A 7946-nucleotide genomic window follows, 5' to 3' on the forward strand; every position below is an offset into this window, starting at 1 on the left:
ACCTAGAATGTGGATTTTCAAGGGATCTCTTTATTCAGTGGTGTCAGGACCCTAAGAACTCAATTATTCTAACTTACAGAACTACTCCTGGGACTCTAGCATGTTTCCTAATTGATAATCCTTCTGAAAAAATTACAGAAATAGAGTTGAAGAAGCGTGTGAAGCTTGAAGGGAAAGAACTTGAGGAATACTTGGAAAAAGAAAAACTAAAGAAAGAAGCTGCTAAAAAACTCAGGCAGTCAAAAGAGGCAGATATATTCTAGTGATGTGAGTGACATTGAGGAAGATATTGACCAGCCGTCAGCTCATAAGACAAAGCATGACCTGATGATGAAAGGCGAAGGGAGTCGTAAAGGAAGTTTCTTCAAACAGGCAAAAAAGTCTTATCCTATGTTTCCTGCCCCAGAAGAAAGAATTAAATGGGATGAATATAGAGAGATTATCAAACCAGAGGATTTCTTAGTGCCAGAACTTCAAGCTACTGAAGAAGAAAAAAGCAAATTAGAATCCGGTTTGACAAATGGAGATGAACCTATGAATCAGGATTTATCTGATGTTCCTACTAAGTGCATTTCCACTATGGAGTCTATTGAAATAAAAGCCAGGGTTACTTACATAGACTATGAAGGACGCTCTGATGGAGATTCCATTAAAAAAATCATTAATCAGATGAAATCACGACAGTTGATTATTGTCCATGGCCCACCAGAGGCCAGTCAAGATCTGGCTGAGTGCTGCCGTGCATTTGGTGGGAAAGATATTAAAGTGTACATGCCAAAGCTGCATGAAACAGTTGATGCCACTAGTGAAACACACATCTATCAGGTGAGATTAAAAGACTCACTGGTCAGCTCCCAGCTTTTGTAAAGCCAAAGATGCTGAATTAGCTTGGATAGATGGTGTCTTAGACATGAGAGTTTCCAAAGTGGACACCGGAGTTATTTTAGAAGAAGGAGAACTGAAGGATGATGGAGAAGACTCAGAAATGCAAGTAGATGCTCCTTCAGATTCTAGCGTTATAGCACAACAAAAGGCCATGAAAAGTCTGTTTGGAGATGATGAGAAAGAAACAGGTGAAGAAAGTGAGATCATTCCTACTTTGGAGCCCTTGCCACCTCATGAGGTTCCTGGACATCAGTCAGTTTTTATGAACGAACCAAGGCTATCAGACTTCAAGCAAGTTCTTTTATGGAAGAACTTTTATGCTTTTATTCAAGCTGAATTTGTAGGAGGTGTGCTTGTTTGCAGCAATCAAGTAGCAGTCCGTAGAACGGAAACTGGTCGCATTGGATTAGAAGGCTGCCTTTGTCAAGATTTTTATAGGATAAGAGACCTTTTATATGAACAATATGCCATTGTGTAAAGGACATGATGTCAAAAAGTATGTGCTTGATCTTTCTAAGAAAAAAGGATTCTTATGCTAAGCTTTTGCTATTTTGTTTTGTAACATACAAAAAGAACCTGCCAGAAAAACTTAACGTGTATTAGATTTTTAAAAATGTAAATAGAGAACATTTTGCTAATGCTTAAATTAGTATTCTGTCTCTTGGCTTTCAGAGTGATAGAGCTCCCAGCAAGTGTATAGGCCCAAGAATCAAAGGTGATTGGTTTACTTTAAAAACCCCTTATTCTAGAAGGGCTTTCTACTTGAATAAAACAATGCAAACCAAAAATAAATAAATAAATAAATAAATAAAAGGTATTCTACATGAGATGTCCATAGTGGGAATGTGCTACCCAGCATTGTCATGAGTTGAATGGCTACAGAGGTATCATTCACTTATTTCATTATTTATTCAGTTAATGTTTATTTGTGCTAGAAACTGGGAATACATTAGTGAACCAAATGAATATGGTCCTTTTCCTCATGGAGCTTATATGTTTTGATGAGAGATAAATCGAGTGATCATAGAAATAAACATATACTTTAACATTTGACACGCAAATAAATAAAAGTATAACATTTTATAAAAGAGTAGAGAATATAACAAGGGGACCTTATTTAGAGTGAATGGCCAGAGAGGCCATCTCTAAGACATTGATATTTAAATTGAAACATGAAAAGTAAGTAGGAATTAGTGAGATTAAGAATGGCAGGTTTACTGAGCTTGACATACAAACTAAAAGAAAACCAAAGTTCCTGAAGAATATACTAAGTTGAAGCAAGTCAGTAGTTCTCATGAATCGCGGTAAGTGAATGAGTGAGTGAGTGAATAAATGAGTGAAAGAACAAAAAGTATGACATGAAACAGGAGAAGTAGGCAGAAACCAAGTTATGTAGAGTGAGCATGTTAATGATTTAAGGTTTTATCTTAAACACTTAAATGACTTTTAAGTCATTTTAAACTGAAGAATGATAAGATCCATGTCCTCTTTGTACAAATAACATATTGAATCCTCCCCACCCCCAAAATTAAATAAATAAATAAAAGATTATTCTGGCAGTTACAAAGCAAGGATAGAAAGGACTGAGAACCTATTAGGAAGACTTTATAGAACCCAGGGTTATGAAAGGGTAATGGCATTGGAGACAGAGAGAGAGATCTCTTTAGAAATAGATTCAACAAGATTAGCTGATGAATTAATTGCACCTGGAAGGTGAGGGCGAGGGATGTAGCAAGGTTGATCCCATGCTTTCTGGCATGAGTTTCTAGGTGGATGGTTGTCTGAATCCATTTATTGTTGCTATAAAAGAATACCTGAGGCAGGGCGGTTTATTTTTTTTTTAAAAAGGTTTATTTGACTTATGGTTCTACACACTAGACAAAAAGCATGGCCTTGTTCCACTGGTGAGGGCCTCAGGCTGCTTCCGCGCAGGTTGGAAGGCAAAGGGGAGCTGTTGTGCAGAGATCCCATGGTGAGAGAGAGGAAGCAAGGGGTGGGAAGGAGTGCCAGGCTCTTACTAACAACTGTTCTCCTGGGAACTAATAAAAGTGAGAAGTCACTCTTCTTCCCCAGTGAGGCTTTATTGTATTAGGAAGGGACCCACCTCCCTGACTCAGAACCTCCCACAAGGCCTCACCAATAGCATTGGGAATCAAATTTCAGCATGGGGTTTCCAGGGAACAAAGCTCTGTGTTGTTATTGCTTACTTACTACTCTTCCTGTGAAAGACTATTTTAACTTTTTGTAATAGCAAGAAGGCTCCTTGAGGGCAGGAGCTGTGTCTTATTTACTGTTGTATCCTCAGTGCCTACCATTATGCCTGGCACATATGACATTCAGTGAATGTTTGTCGAGTGAATGAATTAATGAATGATGAAATTTTATTCTGATCTCCTGTATATTCACACCCCTGATAACAGCAGCATCACTGTATTTCTAAGCAATTCAGGGTTTGATGGCAATTTATAAATTTTTGTGGTAGTTATAAAAATGGTATTTAGAATGTTTTTATTCTTTTTTTTAAACGCTTTTCCACTAGATTTGATTAAAGCACCTTGTCATCTGAACAGAAGAACTCAAAAGATTTCAAAATTGTACACTTAAGGAATTAGAATAGATATAATTTATTTGAACGTAACTTTTTTTTTGAGTTAGATTTTAAAGCATTGTAGCCAGAATGGAAAAATAAAATTTAGACATCATTCATACCCCTGACCTGTTCTTCAGTAGGAAAATAGAGTACTTATGTCTCAGAAGATGAATGTGTACAATTCTAGCCCTGTTACTGTTGATCTTTTAAGCTGGTGGGAGCTAGCTGTAAGTCTAGATGTAGCAGATAGCCATGTTTATAAAAACATGTAATAATTCAAAATATCCTACAGAGCATATGTAAACTTTTCAAATTAGTTTGAAAATCTTTTTGATCCTACTTTATTTCCTTTTAGTGGGACTGATACTTCTGATCATCATTTGTAAATTTGGCATCAGATTTTTTAATGTTTATTTTTGTCTCATCTTTCAGTGCCTTGAAGATAGGTGTATAATACTATTAAGATGGATACTTTTTATATTGTGCTATAATGGGCTACATTCAACAGTTTATAGAAGTTTCTTAACATATCTTAGGTCCTTTTTACTTTACTTACACTTATAAGCGTCAAACTGATTTCTGTAACAGTAATGATAGATATGCTTAAGATGAGTGGCTAAATAGTCTGAAAGTATTGCAAATACAAACATGTTTCTTAGAACTGTGTAGAATCATTCAGTCTTGTAAGAAAGTACAACATTAAGTTAGCAATATAAATTGTGCTTATAAAGCAATTTACTGGTTTCTGCAGAAGTCATCAGTTTTGGTCAATGCATATAGATTGTAGATACTGTCGTTCACAGATTTTATTTTATTTTATTTTATTTTTTATTTTATTTTATTTTATTTTTTTTTTTTGAGACAGAGCCTCAAGCTATCCCTCTGGGTAGAGTGCTGTGGCATTCCACACAGCAACCTCCAACTCCTGGGCTTAAGCAAGTCTCCTGCCTCAGCCTCCCAAGTAGCTGGGACCACAGGCGCCCGCCACAACGCCCGGCTATTTTTTTTTGGTTGCGGCCGTCATTGTTGTTTGGCAGGCCCGGGCTGGATTCAAACCTGCCACCTTAGGTGTATGTGGCTGGCGCCTTAGCCACTTGAGCCACAGGCGCCGAGCCACACAGATTTTATTTTAAAAACATAAGACGTTATTGTAAAACATGTTATTGGTAAGCATACAGAAAATAAATTTTTAATGTTCCAGGCATCTGAAGAGATGTGACAGTTAAGTTCACAATGATTTTCTCTTTACCATTGGGTAATCAGTTCAGTATTTAAATCAAGCTCTGTCAGGAGGAACCTAGTAAGTTTTATTGTAGACTCGTGCCCTAATGCAGTGGTTCTCAGCCTTCCCAATGCTTCCTAGTGCCACAGCCCTTTAATACAGCTCCTCATGTTGTGGTGACCCCAACCATAAAATTATTTCCCTTGCTACTTCATAACTGTAATTTTGCTACTGTTATGAATCGTAATGTAAATATCTGATATGCAGGATGTATTTTCATTGTTACAAAGGGGTCACGACCCACAGGTTGAGAACCGCTGCTCTAATGTCAAGGAGTTTGAATCTCCTTTGTTTTGGTGACTGGTTATGAAATCAGTCACTTGACAGACCCTAAAGTGAGACTGCTGGAAGTACGTCATGTCTGCCTTCATGGTGACAGCTGGCTACAAAACAAACCCCACCAGAGCCATTCTGCAATTGACAAGGGACTTCAAAGGCCAGTGAGGCTGCCGCTTCAAAGTGAATTTCTGCCGTCTCTGGTTTGTTGAAAGAAGTTATTAAATGGCTGTATCCTACTATAGCAGAAATCTCCATGTTTAGACTTCTCCTTCATGTGATCTTAGAAAGATGTGTGAAAGGCCTTAAGTTAGGGGAATGAAGTAGTCTGCAGTGATGGCAACTCAGTATCATTCTGCATTTCAGTCTGTTAGTTAATAGAAGTTACCCAGATAGTTTCTAACAAGAGCAAGTCTAAAAATTCAGAATTCATTATGTCTGAGAAAATTCAAAACAAGAGTTGAAACTCCAGAGTATTGTTATAACAGTAATGTAATGTGGCATAAGTAAGATTGAAAACTCGTGGTGTATTTTTAAAACTTACCTTCCAATTCTCCATGTAACTTTTACCCCCTTTAGTAAGCCCTGGTCCTGAATATCGGTAGAATTGCAGAAAACACAAATCTGTAATCTCAAAGCTAATTTGCATTGTTTAAACAGACATTTCTTCACTTCTAGTAAATTTATATGTAAAATTTGAAACTGCCCTGTACTGTATTTAAAGTCGTATTGATCCTGTTATGCTGGATATAATTTTGAAATAATTACCTCATCTTTATAGCAAGCAACAGAAAAAAATGTCAGAATTTAAAAATTTCTAATAAAAGATCAAAATACTAACAAACATCTTCACGAATAACAAGGGAAAAGGAAGCAACATGAAACCTTTTTTTAGAATATTCCTAAAAGATCCCTTTGTAGGAGTCATGTCTAATATACTTTAAAAAGAAAACAAAACTTTGTAAGTACTTTGGCAGTAAAAATACGGAGATACTATATGTGATGTGAAATGGGCGTGTGGTTTAGTTAGAATTTGAAATCCTTATACGTCGATGGCATGACCTTGACATGCTTTCTCGCTCACCCTTATGTGTGATAGAAGAATAAAGTAAAGAACCCTGACATTCTTTTGCCCTGATTTTCTAATTTTTTATTTTTCTTAAAATTTCTCTTTATGTTAAAGTTTTTAAAAATTGAGTTGGCAGAAGCTTTATTTAGCCACTGTAACTTCCTTTATAATTTTGCCAGATGGGGTCAGTAGACAACTACTAAAGGAACGGTTCTTAACCGGTGGGTCATGACCCCAATTAGGAAGGTGGAGAACCACTGTACTAAAGAAATTCTGAAGCAGGACAGTAGCCCCCAGGAAATAATTTCATGACTTAATATGATCAAAAAAATTTCCAGTCTCATGAGCAGTTCATAATAGTAGTTCTTAAAATAATGCATTTGGACTTGTCTATTTTGTTCTCCTAGTTCCTTCTTCTTGAGAAATTTTTGATAAAGAAACGCATGATTATATTGTCCTAGAAGTTCAGGAGGTAGGTATGCCTCCAAATTTAAGCTTGAGTTTTCATTCAGCAAATGGGCCACATGTATGTTTTCAAAAATTATAACTAAATGAAAAGATTAACTATAGTGGAAACAAAACTCTGGCATACCTCAGAATCGAACCCCAGAGCTGATTGCCAAAAGTCTGTAGATACTGGCTTTCTGAATAGGCATGTTTTTATACTTCCGTCTCAACTGAGTAACAGCTGGACTAAACTATGTGGCAGATCTATGACAAATGGTAGATAGTTTTCTTGTAATTGGTTTTCTTGCTGTTTGACCCTTATTCTCTTATTTCCTACTGAGAGTTTGATAAACCGAGTTATGCCCATAGCAGCAGTCCTCAAAGATAAAGCTGAGGTGAAACCGTAGAGCTGAGTGGCTTCCCACTGATTGTTCCAGGCAGTTTATGTTCTCCTCGGTTGCATCTTCCTGCATATTTCAATGAAAGAATTGTGCACAGTGCAGTTTATCCTGCTGAACAGATAATTTTTGTGTGTGGCCTGTCCCCAAGCTCCATTCTGGCATTCAGTTGTCCCTTCCTCTTAACTCTAGCCTTTTTGATAAATGCGTGAAGATGCAATAAAGGTTAGTGTAATGTGCATTGGATTAGAAGTCAAGTGATGTTGATTCTATTTTCTGTTCTCTTTACTAGCTGTGATTTAGGGTAAGTCTCATAGTCTCTCCAAGTATCTGTTGGCTTATCTAGATGGAAGAAATTACTGCCCCACAAGCATCCACTCACTACCTCACATTGAGATAAGTATTCGCATGTGTGCTAGTGCCCTGTAAAGGCAGCATCCAAACGTTGAGCCTTACTCTTGCCAGAATAATGCACACACGTGTCATATACACACCCACATACTGCTTTTGAGTTCCCCCTTAGTGTCTTTGGGTTGCCAGACATTAAATCCCATCCTTACTTTTCTTCTTTGGCTAGAAGTAAACTTTTGATAAGGTCAAGTAACTTTCGTTTCATTTGCCAACATTTTGTTTTTAACAACTGTCCAGGATTATAGTGAAATAATGTATTTTCTCCTCATAATGTGTCTTTAATTAATGAAATGTCAGCTTTGTTTATTCCTAGGTAGCAGTATGATTTTTTCAGTATTACAAATAAGGATTAAAATTTCTTACTAAAATGCCAATAAACTTTTATTTTTATTGTTGAAAACTTGAGGAAACAGTATGAAGCTGTTTTACTCAAATTATTTAATTTGTTCTTAGAAGAAGTTCTCTGTTCTGTGTCGGTGACATGCTAGTGAGGGGATTGTTGCTTTTCTTAACTAAATGCACACTGGCTCACACCCGTAATCCCAGCACTCAGGGAAGCTGAGGTGGGTGGGTTGTCTGAGCTCACGA

The 7946-nt window shown here is 36.9% G+C and overlaps 1 pseudogene across 1 annotated transcript; it reads left to right on the forward strand.

The window, feature by feature from the left end:
* Positions 1–6: 6 nt before the first annotated feature.
* Positions 7–1574, forward strand: LOC111727398 (annotated as a pseudogene). The gene is made up of 2 exons (XR_002774961.1): positions 7–1381; positions 1558–1574. The product of XR_002774961.1 is annotated as a cleavage and polyadenylation specificity factor subunit 2 pseudogene (transcript).
* The last annotated feature ends 6372 nt before the right edge of the window (positions 1575–7946 follow it).

Source organism: Otolemur garnettii, unplaced genomic scaffold (genome assembly GCF_000181295.1).
Source record: "Otolemur garnettii isolate 467f Iridium unplaced genomic scaffold, OtoGar3 scaffold00104, whole genome shotgun sequence".
NCBI lineage: Eukaryota > Metazoa > Chordata > Mammalia > Primates > Galagidae > Otolemur > Otolemur garnettii.